The sequence below is a fragment of the Poeciliopsis prolifica genome, unplaced genomic scaffold (assembly GCF_027474105.1).
Source record: "Poeciliopsis prolifica strain line A6 unplaced genomic scaffold, Auburn_PproV2 SCAFFOLD145, whole genome shotgun sequence".
Classification (NCBI taxonomy): Eukaryota; Metazoa; Chordata; class Actinopteri; order Cyprinodontiformes; family Poeciliidae; genus Poeciliopsis; species Poeciliopsis prolifica.
The window spans coordinates 4,394-19,220 of record NW_026562520.1 but is presented as its reverse complement, the minus strand read 5'-3'; the positions used below and the strand labels follow the sequence as shown (position 1 = coordinate 19,220).

General features: G+C 43.3%; 1 pseudogene; it reads right to left on the bottom strand.

Moving 5' to 3' along the window:
• Positions 1-4,454: 4,454 nt before the first annotated feature.
• Positions 4,455-14,827, bottom strand: LOC129355764 (probable polypeptide N-acetylgalactosaminyltransferase 8; annotated as a pseudogene).

Sequence of the window (14,827 nt, the reverse complement as noted above, 5' to 3'; positions counted from 1 at the left end):
ACTTCTTGTGGCTTTGATGTGAAACTGTGATGTCACTCATCCTCTCTGTGACATCATCGGTGACTGTCTCTATATTCCAAGATTCCACAGAGAGATTCATTTGTGTTTTCAGAAAGTTTAAAGATCACCATGGCTCAACCCAGTTTAGCTGATACAGTGAACGTTTTAGAGAAGCGCTTCAAGGGTTTAGAAGAAGAAAACCTCCAGCTTAAAATGACCGTGGAGAAAATCAGGTCAAAAATTGAACAGCTGTCCAACAGCTCAGACAGCAACTTGAGATATATAGAGGAGCAGAACAGGAGGCTTCTGAGCCTGAAAAAGGAGAATGACTACAGAATCAAGGCCCTAAATATGGATTTGCAGGAGGCGAGAGCCACAATTAAATCTTTAAAAAAAGAGGTTAAGAATATTTCCCGCACAAATGAACAACTGCAGCAGAAACATACATCCATTCGGCGACAGGCCCACTTTTCTTTAATGGAAAGCGCCAGAGATCGGGTCTGGATGGAGGCAGAAAACATCAAATTAAATAAGGAAATCGTGGCGTTAAAGATTAAATTAGATCAACTGAAAGGCAAAGACAAATTAAACAAGATGGAGAAAACTGTAACAACCACGGAGGAAACGGAAGAAAACACGCCAGGAGAAACAACACCAACAATGTTTCAGAGAGTCGGGCGTGCTTTTCGAACAATGTATGATTCAGGAACTTTGAAATATTGGGTGCCATCATGGGTATTTTAAGACTGCCATGTTTTTTCTCAAAAAACTCATTTTGAGAAAAAGCACGCCCGACTCTCTGAAGCATTGTTGGTGTTGGGGTTTCTACCAGGGAGCAGGTCAGGGTTGAACGATGGAAGAGTTTCGGAGAGGAGGCTCCGTCTGATAGTGGAACCTCGGATTGTGGGAGAGCAGTGTGGTTCTGGTTCTGGTCGTGGAACACTGGATCAGCTCTACACCCCCAGCAGGGTCCCGGAGGTGTCTGGTCCGCATTGCCGGCAGTTAGTCGGACTCGTTCCCAGTGAGAGTTGGACTCCAGCAGGGCTGCCCTCAGTGATTCTGTTCATCATTCATGGACAGAATTTCTCGGCGCAGTCAGGGTGTTGAGGAGATCCGTTCTGGTGGACTTAGGGTCACTTCTCTGCTTTTTGTGGATGATTTGGTCCTATTGGCTCCATCAGGACGTGATCAGCAGCTCTCGCTGGACCAGGGAGACCCGGGGAAGACCCAGGACACGCTGGAGGGACCATGTCTCTCAGCTGGCCTGGGAACGACTTCGGGTTCCCCAGAGGAGCTGCAAGAAGTGGCTGGGGACAGGAAAGACCGGGCCTCCTTTCTGAAGCTGCTTCCCCGAGACCCGACCTGGATTAGTGGCAGACAATGGACGGACAGAAGGACAAAGGACAGATGGATGGACAGAAGGACGGAAGGACAGACGGATGGACGGACGGACGGAAGGACAGACGGACGGAAGACAGACGGATGGAGACGGACGACGAAGGACATGGACGGACGGATGGACGGACGGACAGAAGGACGAAGACGGACGGAAGGACAGACGGACGAATGGACGGACGGACGGAAGGACAGACGGATGGATGGACGGACAGAAGGACGGCTGGACGGACAGAAGGATGGACGGACGGATGGACGGACGGACGGAACTTTTTCACGTGGGATTTCCTTTTTCTGTTTGCTGTTGGTTCTACATTTTCTACAGCACATGTCAAAGTCAAGGCCCGTGATCCGGCCAATGAAGCCGCTGCAGCTCGAGTGGCTTCATTTCATCAGCAATCAGAGCAGAGATCAACTTCCGGGTCCCCTCCTCAAGAATGGTGGAACGGTTAGTGGACGCTGAGGACAGAGGGTTTCTGGCGGGAGGCAGAGTTCATGTTCACGGAGGTAAGAGACAAACCTCCGTGCTGTGATGTCACTACTGACTTTGAACCACTGATTCAGTAACTATCTAACGCGTTGCTGTTTCAAACCCAGTAGTCAGACTACAGTGACTTATCAAACTCACTTTGTTACTATTTTTCTTTTGTGATTAAAGTTGACTTCCTCTCTGCGGCTCGGGGAGAGTCTATGCGCCAGAAACATGAACAGTGGAGACAGATGCGCATTTTGAGTTCTGCTCCAAACGTCCGATTATTTGGGCTTGTTTTGTTTCTTTAAAGTCGCTTGTTGTTGTTTTAGGCGTTGTTGAAATCCTATGATAGTTTTCCAGACAATAGAAACACAAAAAGATGCACAAATTACTAAAGTCTTGTTTGTACTGTTTTCCCTTCAGTTTAACCTTATAACTGGAGACACAGTGTTGATGTAATCATTATAAAATTTACTGTAACTATTTAACTAGTAAATAACTATTTACTGTTATTTAAATAACAGTTAAATAAATACTTATTTACTGTTAAATAGCTACAGTACATAACTATCGAACAGTAAATAGTTACTGTTAATGTCACTTAGTTACTTTCCAAATAAAGTAGTCAGTAATCTAAATTCCCATCTCAAGGAGTAATCAGTAATCTGATAAAAGTTACTTTTTCAAAGTAACTCTGCAGTCACTGCCTGTGTGTAGACAGTCCGGCTGTAATGAGGATATAATCTAAGGCTCTAACAAGTTTCTCAGAAACACACAAAGACAAGAACATAAACATCATAGAGCAGCACAATAATATAGTTTCAGTTTATTATGCACTTTAATTTATGTATTTATCTTGATATTAAGAAACATATTTAGTTTTTCAAAACAATAAAATTTTTTGCTGTTTGCTTGTTGAACATGTTTTCCTTGAGGTTACTGACAGATCCAGAAGAAAATATTGCTTTATTCATTTAATTATCCAATAATATACACTGTGTTTGGCCTCGGCTTGCAGCAAATTTATGTTTTTGGCCCTCAGTGTATTTGACTTTGACATCCCGGCCCTACAGTTTTAAACTACAACCCCTCATTTATTGTTTCACATTAAATAGTTCAGCTGTGCGGTTTGGAACCGCCTCCATTAAAAGCCATATAACCTCTAAAGCACATGAGTCACACAATAACCTATTAATCTGGAAACAAAAAGTACTGAATTTGTGTTTTTACTGCCTGCACAGACAGAAGCAGAAACATAAAGCGACTTCAGGTTCAGTTCTAAAGCCGAGTTATTAAAAGTTCTGTTGGCTGGTAGACATTTTGGAGTGTGTGTGTGTGAGTGTGTGTGTGTGTGTGTGTGAGTGAGTGTGTGTGTGTGTGTGTGTGTGTGTGAGTGTGTGAGTGTGTATGTGAGTGGGTGTGTGTGTGAGTGTGTGTGTGAGTGTGTGTGTGTGTGTGTGTGTGTGAGTGTGTGTGTGAGTGTGTGTGTGTGTGTGTGTGTGTGTGTGTGTGTGTGTGTGTGTGTGTGAGTGTGTGTGTGTGTGTGTGAGTCTGTGTTGGAGAAATTGTGATATTATTAATCAATTATTTGTTATTCTCATTGATCTTTATAATGTATCTTTAATTGATGCTTCCCTTAAAGTTAATCTCATTATAGAATTAAGAATGTTTCTTGTATTGTTGATTTGCTCTGATTCCTTTCTCAGAAGGCCTCACTGACAGAGAGCAGAAACAAAATCTTCCTGCAGGTTTACCTCTTGGTGAAGAGCTCTGCTTCGGTTGAGTTGCTGGCCTCCAATAAAACCATCATTGATCACTACATATTTTATTAATCTTTGTGCCTGGAAGGAGATTATCTAGTGCAGAATGATTGTGTGTTAGTTAGTGAATAACATTTGACGCTGTAGCTGTTTGCCCCCTCCCTTTAGAGCTACAGCGTCCTTGTGATTAGGGATCCTAGAAACAATAAAATAGAGGAGCAGACAAAATGTGCTTCAGAGCGGTAGGAGATTGTAACTGAAGCACATCTCTGTCCGTTCTCCTCGCGAGTGAAAAAGAATCTAACTCTTTTGTCTTTTCTGTCTTTGTTAATGTATGTTTAACAGGTGTTAACCCTAACAGTGTGTGTGTGTGTGTGTGTGTGTGTGTGTGTGTGTGAGTGTATGCGTGTCCATCCATCCATGGATGGATGGATTTTATTCACTCTCAGCAACAAATATTTATTTGTAAGTAATTTTTTTCTGGCATGTGAGGATTTGTTTTGCTCCATTTGGGGAAAAACTGTGATTTTGACTCAATGAATATAATTTGTTTCTTACTGAAGAAGAAGAAATGGATCTGCAGTTACAAAACTCCTCTAGGACTTTTCTCTACAACTTTAACTTCTCAATTACAAGCACAAATATAAAACTACAGCACCAGAGACACCATCCATCTGCCGTCCACTGTCCAGAGAGGACACACCGTCCCCGGTAGACACCCTGGTCAGGTGATCAGATGTCCAACTCGCCTCTTTATTTAGGTTCTGGCTGCAGGTGAAGGTAGATGATGCAGGTCCTGAACCGTCTGTCTGTTTTTATGAAGTGAGTCCCGGCTGTGGCTGAGCGGCGCTAGGCGGTGGTGACCAGGTTCTGGATGGTCCAGCTCTGGCCGGTGCAGCGCTGGATGACCAACTGGTAGTCCAGGTATTCTCCCGGAGCGACCTCCAGACATCGCCGCGTGGCTTTGTTCCTTATTTCTCTGCCCTGTGAAGGTTTGATCGAACAATGATCAATCAATCAAGTTTATTAGCACTGCACATTTCAGCAACAAGGCATCATACAGTCAACGATGGTGGAAACCAGTAATAGACATTACATCAAGTGCCATCAATAAAATCATCACTTGGTTCATGTTTCAGGGTTCAGTCTGGATTTAAAGCAGCTGCGTTTCCATTAACCAAAGAATTGAGCAAATTTAAATTACAAAATAAATTTACTTAGTGGAAACACGGCGGCTTTCAAAAATCTCATGATTTTTCATTCAAGGTTTTTGTAATGGGATAAAGTGTTTTTTCAAATAGATGCATTTTGCTGAACTGCGATGGAAACATTGTGATCAACAACTGGATGATACTACTGGCAGAAATGACAAAGACAACGACAGGAAGTGGAGGAGGATGATGGTTTGTTGTAGCCGGATCCACCGGATCTCTCACTGCATCAGTTCATAAAACGTTGAGTCTTTCCAACGTACCGAATCGCCGCTCTTCTGGAAAATGGCCGACTCCAACGTCCCCAAAACACTTCACATGTAAACCCTCCCAAGTAGGCGGGGCTTGCTGCCGCAATGCCTGAACAAAACGCCAACGTCTCCTCTGATTGGCTGATAGATGATGAGATGAATTATGAATATAGATCATGTGTTTAAATCTGTTTACTTACCCTATAAATAAAAGCTTATTGTGTGAACAAGATGGATATTATTATTATTATTCAAATGTGGTTTTAATTTTATATCCTATTTAATGCAACTGCAAAATTGCTTCTTTTTTTACATTAACAAAATATTGAAACAGATTTGTGCACATTAGTGATGGAAACACAAAACAAATGCATTTCTCTAGATGTTGCTGGGACATTCAGATGATAGCAGGCCGACTTTGTAACTGTCTTTATGTGGCTGTGAAGGCTCAGGTCAGAGGTCATCCTGATCTCTAGTTTCTAGCTGTAATAACTGAAGCTGAGTGTTGACCCTAAATCGTTCCTCTTGAGGTCCAAAGATAAAAACTTGAGTTTTCATTTGTGAGACGATTTCAGATCACAGACAGAAAGGCTCCCATGGTTCCCACTGTTCCCATGGTTCCCACTGTTCCCATGGTTCCCACTGTTCCCATTGTTCCCACTGTTCCCATGGTTCCCACTGTTCCCATTGTTCCCACTGTTCCCATGGTTCCCACTGTTCCCATTGTTCCCACTGTTCCCATGGTTCCCACTGTTCCCATGGTTCCCACTGTTCCCATGGTTCCCACTGTTCCCATGGCTCCCATTGTTCCCACTGTTCCCATGGTTCCCACTGTTCCCATTGTTCCCACTGTTCCCATTGTTCCACTGTTCCCATGGTTCCCACTGTTCCCATTGTTCCCACTGTTCCCATGGTTCCCACTGTTCCCATGGTTCCCACTGTTCCCATGGTTCCCATTGTTCCCACTGTTCCCATGGTTCCCACTGTTCCCATTGTTCCCACTGTTCCCATGGTTCCCAGTGTTCCCATGGTTCCCACTGTTCCCATTGTTCCCATGGCTCCCATTGTTCCCATGGTTCCCATGGTTCCCACTGTTCCCATGGTTCCCAGTGTTCCCACTGTTCCCATTGTTCCCATGGTTCCCACTGTTCTCATGGTTCCCACTGTTCCCATTGTTCCCACTGTTCCCATTGTTCCCACTGTTCCCATTGTTCCCACTGTTCCCATGGTTCCCACTGTTCCCATTGTTCCCATGGTTCCCACTGTTCTCATGGTTCCACTGTTCCCATTGTTCCTATTGTTCCCACTGTTCCCATTGTTCCTATTGTTCCCACTGTTCCCATAGTTCCCACTGTTCCCATAGTTCCCATTGTTCCCACTGTTCACATAGTTCCCACTGTTCCCATAGTTCCCACTGTTCCCATAGTTCCCATAGTTCCCACTGTTCCCATTGTTCCCACTGTTCCCATTGTTCCCACTGTTCCCATGGTTCCCACTGTTCCCATTGTTCCCCATGGTTCCCACTGTTCTCATGGTTCCCACTGTTCCCATTGTTCCTATTGTTCCCACTGTTCCCATAGTTCCCACTGTTCGCATAGTTCCCACTGTTCCCATAGTTCCCATAGTTCCCACTGTTCCCATAGTTCCCACTGTTCCCATGGTTCCCACTGTTCCCATGGTTCCCACTGTTCCCATTGTTCCCACTGTTCCCATGGTTCCCACTGTTCCCATGGTTCCCACTGTTCCCATTGTTCCCAGTGTTCCCATGGTTCCCACTGTTCCCATTGTTCCCAGTGTTCCCATGGTTCCCATGGCTCCCATTGTTCCCATTGTTCCCACTGTTCCCACTGTTCCCATTGTTCCCACTGTTCCCATTGTTCCCACTGTTCTCATTGTTCCCAGTGCTCCCAGCTCACCTGCTTGAAGTCCCAGTTCATGTGTAACTGGTTCAGCCTTGCTGTGTTGCACTCATGCAGAGTGGGAACGCTTCCGGAGCCCGGATCCACCAGGCAGCGGTTCCGGCTGTACTTATGGGATCTCAGGCCGCCGATGATGATTTCAGCCTCTGTGTTGTAGAAACATTTCTGCAGGGACAGAAACCGGCTCATGTTTTGGACTCAGTAGCAATTCAGCAAGAGCTTGTGTTAATGATTCCCTGTGATACCTGCGTTTCCTCAAAGTGACACTCGTATAAGACCGGGATGCTGCCAGGAACGTCTCCCTGATCCACACACTGCTGCTTCACCAGGCTGTTCTGCAGCTGAGCAGAGATCCGGGTCAGAGAACCATCCCAACATCCTGAATTCATTTATCTAAGACTAACGTCTGAAAGTGTCTTAAAATCATTCAAATAAAAGTTCAAGTGGTCTTAAAAACAGTAATTTCATTAGCATTTTTGGCAGAATTAGCTCATCCTGTTTATGCAGCTGAGTGTTGACTCTGAATCGTTCCTCTTGAGGTCCAAGATAAAAACTTGAGTTTTTATCTTTTCCTTTTGTAAAGGAAAAGTTCAAGCCTGACGCAGCATGACATTCTGTGGCTTGAGATGGTTGAGGCTAATGCACCCAGGCTAGCTAGCAGGAGTACGCTAGCAGTATTAAAATACATAGTAAAAAGCTAGCGAGTGATTTTTGATCTATTATGGGTAAATATTCATTTATTGCCAGTTGACGATACATTTGTTGTTGCTACCCATTATAACAAGTTTTGTTGTTTTCTCATCTCACTATAATGAGAAACTTTCATGTTATAACAAAATATAAAAGTTATTGAAAAGGGAAAGTTTCTCCTGAAGGGTTTTCTCTGTCACTTCTCATCAATTTGCTGTTTTACTGTTATGACTTAAAACGGAAGATATTGAGGTTTTAATAACATTTAATAATGAGATTAATAAACTAATGAGTTATAATGAGAATGTTTGAGAATGCGGTGAGGTAGTGAGGCGGTGAAGCGGTGAGGCGGTGAGGTAGTGAGGTGGTGAGGCAGTGAGGTAGTGAGGCGGTGAGGCAGTGAGGTAGTGAAGCGGTGAGGCGGTGAGGTAGTGAGGCGGTGAAGCGGTGAGGCAGTGAGGTAGTGAAGCGGTGAGGTAGTGAGGCGGTGAAGCGGTGAGGTAGTGAGGCGGTGAGGCAGTGAGGTAGTGAGGCGGTGAGGCAGTGAGGTAGTGAGGTAGTGAGGCGGTGAGGCGGTGAGGTAGTGAGGCGGTGAAGCGGTGAGGTAGTGAGGCGGTGAGGCAGTGAGGTAGTGAGGTAGTGAGGTAGTGAGGTAGTGAGGTAGTGAGGCGGTGAAGCGGTGAGGCGGTGAGGCAGTGAGGTAGTGAGGTAGTGAGGCAGTGAGGTAGTGAGGTGGTGAGGCGTGAGGTAGTGAGGCAGTGAGGCAGTGAGGTAGTGAGGTAGTGAGGCAGTGAGGTAGTGAGGTGGTGAGGTAGTGAGGCGGTGAAGCGGTGAGGTAGTGAGGCGGTGAGGCAGTGAGGTAGTGAGGTAGTGAGGCGGTGAGGCAGTGAGGTAGTGAGGTAGTGAGGCGGTGAGGTAGTGAGGCGGTGAAGCGGTGAGGCGTGAGGTAGTGAGGCGGTGAGGCAGTGAGGTAGTGAGGCGGTTGATGTAGTGAGGTAGTGAGGCTGTGAAGCGGTGAGGTGGTGAGGCAGTGAGGTAGTGAGGTAGTGAGGCAGTGAGGTAGTGGTGGTGTGAGGCGGTGAGGTAGTGAGGTATGAGGCTGTGAGGTAGTGAGTAGTGAGTAGTGAGGCAGTGAGGTAGTGAGGTGGTGAGGCAGTGAGGTAGTGAGGTAGTGAGGCGGTGATTGGTGAGGTGGTGAGATAGTGAGGTAGTGAGCAGTGAGGTAGTGAGCAGTTCTCACCACGCCGTAGCCCAGGATGCCGTCCATCGCTCCAAACTCGGGTAACGTTCTCCAGGTACCAACTGAAACGTTTACATTTCAGCGTCTCTCTCAGGTTTTTCCTCTTGGAACGTCACCAATATCGATACCGTGGTCCTGTTTACAAACATCAAATAGCTGCTTATTAAAGTTTTACACTTGAAAATTTATGTAGAAGATGAAACCAAATCAGATGAATAATTATTAGAGTGATGCTCATATTCCTGCATTTTTTTCTGTTTATTATTATCACTAATTATAGATTAGAGTTAAAATTCATTAAAAGAATACAGGTTGAACATAAGAACTAAAACAACATTAACTTAATTTAACGGGAGTGGCATAATATCTGAGGTTACTTTAAGTTGATGGTTTGAAACCCTGGAGGGTTTCAGATCTTAACTTGTCCAGGTATGTCCAGGTGTGTTTTAGTGCGACTCACCAGAAATGATAAACTTTGCTCTTTCAGTTAGCTAATGATATTGACAACACACTGAGCTGAAGCCTCATATTGAATAAATAACATTGCAGTATTGTAAAATCTAAAAGATTTAATAAATGTAAAAGGCTAATATTCTCTTTGTTTATGGCCTTTTTGTCATGTTGCTCAGAAATATGAGGAAAAACAAATAAAATTTATTTGCTTTTTCTATTCGAGCTATTCAGATATTAAGTTACAAAAAAAGCAATTATGCTTATTACTAAAGTTTTATATTGCGACAACATATAAACTCCTTATTTAAAGTAATACTTTAAAGTTTAGAGACATTGTTCAAATAAAAATACTGGAAGTCATGTGAAAAACGCTGAACATCGTCTTCCTTCTGGAATTCAGAAATGATTTAGTTGAGAGAGTAAATATATTCATGAGGTTTGTTCATTTGAACAGCTTGAAGAAAAATGTTCAGTGAAATCGAGACGATTTCAGTCACTGTGTGAAACTTTGGAATAAATTGAGTGATAATTTCAAATGATGTGCTTTTCTGGTGAGTTTTAAAAGAGCATTGAAATGATTTATCTCTATTGCGTAACCATGTATATGCATATATATATATATATATATATATATTATATAAAATTCCCTTCTCACCACCCCGCGGGTGTTCTTATCCTCTGAGCTCGGGTCCTCTACCAGAGGCCTGGGAGCTTGAGGGTTCTGCGCAGTATCTTGGCTTGTGCCAAGGACTGCACATTTCTGGCTGAGATGTCTGATGTTGTTCCTGGTATCTGTTTGTAGCCATTGATCCAGTTTGGGGGTTACTGCCCGAGGGCCCGATGACCACAGGCACCACTGTGGTCTTCACCTTCCAGGCCCTCTCCAGTTCTTCCCTGAGGCCCTGGTATTTCTCCAGTTTCTCGTGCTCCTTTTTCCTGATGTTGCAATCACTTGGTATTGCTACATCTACCACAACGGCTTTCCTCTGTTATTTATCCACTACGACAATGTCTGGTTGGTTCGCCATTACCATTTTGTCTGTCTGGATCTGGAAGTCCACAGGATCTTAGCTCTGGCGTTCTCCACCACCTTTGGGGGTGTTTCCCACTTTGATCTCAGGGTTTCCAGTCCATATATATATATATATATATATATATATATATATATATATATATATATATATATATATATATATATATATATATATATATATTATATATATATATATTATTTTAAATATAAATGTGTGTATGTGTACTTGTCTATGAATACGGTGGAAAAGTCTTTTTCTTTTTTGAGTTTCTAAAGTATTTTTGTTTCATTTTCTTCTCTGTAATATTGTTAATTTACCAGAATGAAGTGAATTTGACCTTTGCTGACCTTAGAGGGACGTTCCAGGCAATAAAAACGTTTTTCTTGTATTCGTCCAACCAAATGTCTGCGAGCCTCAGCGCGTTCCTCCTCATGGACGGGTTCAGATCCGGAGCGTATGGTTTGTGCGCTCTCTCGATGTGAGCGACCCTGGAGCAAGGCACCACCTCCACGCTTCCTCCACACAGCCAAGTCTGGGCAGTCAACACAGGGGTCAGAGTTCAGCTCTTATCCAGTCAGCCACTGTTTTTCTTGCTGCCAACACTCACGCGGATCCCGAGCTCCACATTTTCCCCTCCGTAAACTGTCATGCCTCCATCAAGTCCTCCGATTTCTCCGAGAAATCCTCGATCTGCTGCAAAGATTCCCATGACAGACGGACTCCTGCACCAGGATCAGAGTCTGAGAACAACCTGCCACAACCGGCCTGCTGCAACGCACAGACAACGCAGGAACAGGCTGGAAGCAAAGCAGATCTGTGTGGATCTGATAATAAAGGGTGGAATAATCAGTTTTTATTTGGCTGTTATGTGACAACAGTTTTACCTGCTGACAGGAGAAATGATGTTTTATTTTCCACATCGCTGTGCAGCAGTTCTGTTTCCTCTCCTCACATTCTCCATAATGAAGTGCAGGACATTACGTTTTTTTTGTACCAGAATGCATTGCTGTAGTTCCACAGTAAATAATTTTAAATCTGCTGATTTTAAAATATGAAGCCATACTGTGGTCATTTAGCCAAATTAGCAACAGAGTTAGCAAATATCATCATGACAAAACTGAAACCCCGAGTGAAAGAAGAATCAGTTCCTGGAGGAAATGACAAACCTGACCTTGTTGAGGGCGAGAACAGGGCTGAACGTTAAAAATGTTCATTTCAATGAATTGATTATGAATATTTTAGCATGATAAGCATTTTTACACAACTAATTGGTTCTTTTTCTACATGCAAAAGCAAAGGTATCAAAATGGTTGAATTTAGTATATCAGTGCTTTAGCATTAGCTTCTGCTAAGTTCGTTTGAGTATAGTGCTTTACATTAGCATAGCTAATGATTATGGTTAGTGCTTTAGCATTAGCATAGCTAAGCTATGATTATGGTTAGTGCTTTAGCATTAGCACAGCTAATTATTATGGTTAGTGCTTTAGCTTTAGCACAGCTAACTTTAGTTCACCGTTCAGAACCATTAAAAACCACAAAGTCAAGATTTGGTGATCCAGTTGGTTCAGATTCTGATAAACACTTTGCTCAGTTTGCCACAGTTTGCTACTGTTTGCTCATTTCTGTCTGCCGTTCTTTGTGTTTTGTTTGTTTTCTCACATTTTGGATATGATTTTAAAATGTTTAATTTTTTAAAATAGTAACAGAGATCTGGCTCTTTGATATTTCATCTTCACTGATATAGTTTACTTCCCTCTAGTCTAATCTAATAACCTAATAATCCCTGGTTTTATTTTTCCAACCTACTTCTGAGGCTGTGATTCATCCACATCGTTCCAGTTTGGTTTGAGGAACTCGTACATACACCAGAGGGCCAGTCAAAGCCCTGAGCAAACGACATGTATCTCTCCACATGCAGATCATCGAAGGATCTTTTCAAACACAGGAGACACGACAACAGTCCTGTCAGCTTTGATCTGGGCCAGCAGAGGTTCTGCCCTGCAGAGGAAATGAAGTGAACATTTTAAACAGCTCAGTTGGAGAAGATGCTGGACCTTTGTGTTTTGTGCGTACCATCCTCTTGTAGCTTCAATGTGAGCATCTAAAATGGCCACCACGTCTCCAGTGGCATGCTCCCAGCCGCTGATCCGGGACTGGGACAAACCCATCGGACTTGTGTGCCAGACTCTTTTAACAAGCCCAGGCCTTTCTTGGTGAATCTCATCTATGTAATCTTCCACCGGTTTCCCAAGATCGTCTGAAACACATTCCTGAGTCAGAAGAACGGGAACCAGTTCTGTTTGCTGTTCTTTGACATTTCAGCATTTTGTCTGTTAATCCCTAAAACCTCTGACCTACGACATCCTCTGTACACAATAAAAAATCCTGACATTTTGGAAGCGATTTGAATCTAGTTTGATGCTGGTGCCTGTTGAAGTGCAGATTTCATCCAGAGAAAAGATTGGAGCTGCAGAAGTAATAAGCTAAATATTTAATAAAGCTTGGAAGGAGAAGATGTTGGAAACTGAATGAAACCAAAAGCTCTGTAAATCTAATGTCTAAGCCACATTAAAAAAATATTTTACACACGGGATTAGTTTAAAAAAACATGAAAACGCTGCCAGCCCATAGGGGGCAGTGTAGAGCTAAGATAAAACCTATCAGCCAATCAGATTGTTTCAAAACAAAAACAATGTTCTGTTTGGAACTAAACATGGCGGTTCGTATATGTGGACAGATGTAGAAGTTTAAACAAATATAACCATAATAACACATAAGTCAATGTCCGTTGGGAATTAAGCCAAAGCAAGTCTGTGGATTTACTGGCACATTATTTGTCAAAGGTCCCAAATACAGAATTTTCTCAAGTCTGTGCTTTGAGTTTATATAGAAAATCATTTTTGGCAATATTAAACAGAGTTTTCAAGTGAATGAAATGCGAAAACAAATAAAATGTTTTTGTTTTCCCAGATATCAGGCTGTGTGTGAACTAGGCCTGAGAAGCTGAGGTGGAAGCGTCATGCTGTGGGGTGATGAACTGAGTTCTGTAACATGACCCAAAACGTTCCAGTAGATCCACAGAGAACTGGCTGGTAAAAACCCAGGCCTAGTCAAGCCCAGAGCTCATTGAGATGCTGTGACTCAAACATCTCAAGAAATGCAAGCTTCAACATTTGTCTTTAAAAAGTGTGAACTGGGCTCACTGTAGGTGCTGTGGTCGTCCACCAGGATGATTTCCCTCAGCAGGCGTTGAGGCGTGTTGGTGATGACGCTTCGCACCGCCCTCTTAATCACAGACAGCGCCTCGTTAACGTAGATCAGCACCACGCTGACGCTGGGCAGGGCTCGGGGTATTTCTTCTTCAGACATCTGGGTGTTGGTGGGAGAAGATCTGTGACTCCAGCAGCAGATGCGTCATCGTTTGTTGTTTTCAGAGACTCTTACCTGGGATCTCTCATGTCAGGAAGGGCGATCTGGTTGCTGAGGAAGGCGTTGTAGCCATAAATCCTAAAAAGAGCTTCGGCCTCCTTCTGCTCCTCGTCTGTCAGGCCGTCGCCCCACTTCACAAACAGCTCAGAGTTGGGGTACAGCTTCAGTGCCTTTTTGGGCCGGGTTTGGTTTTTATTTGGAGAAAGTTCATCTGGTGAGCTTTTCTTTTCATGTTTCTCTAGTAGATTTTCTTTTTGGAGGAAATATAAAACATAATTTACTCTCAGAAACAGCAGAAGGTATGCACTGTTTTCCTTCAGAGGCAAAGATCAGGCAATGTTTTCTAAGCACAAACCAACTGGGAGCAAATACAAAGAAAGAAGCTTTATGGATTTACTCTTTAAAGCTGCAGGATGTGACTTTAATAAAATTGATTTATATTGTTAAAACTGTCACCATGTTGTCAGTTTGTTATGAGACAAATCCATCTCCACCTCCTCCTGATCTGCTGCTGCCATCTGATGAACCAAAAACAACCAATCAGAGCCAGGAGGCGGGTCTTATTGCTGTCAATTATTCTCATGTACTTGCTGCTAAATGTGAACTGGCAGACAAACAACTCTTCTTTACAAAAGCCATTTTGCGCTGTCATTGGGGGCTTTGCTAACTGGCCTTGCAACAGCAGGAGAGTGATTGACGACACTAAAACCCGCCTCCTGCCTCTGATTGGTTGTTTCTAGTTAATGCTGTGAGAAGGCCGAGGAACACAGATTACCTGTCTCATAACAAACTGCCATTACATGGTGACCGTTTTAATAAATATGTAAAATCAAAATCGTTTTTATAAAAGTTACTCACTGCAGCTTTAACTGACTGACGGTTAAATCGGTTAAATTTTTCTCACCCAGCTTCTTTAGGCTCTCTTGAATCCTGTCCAGTTTTCGGTTCATGGTTTCCTGGTTTGTAACGTGTT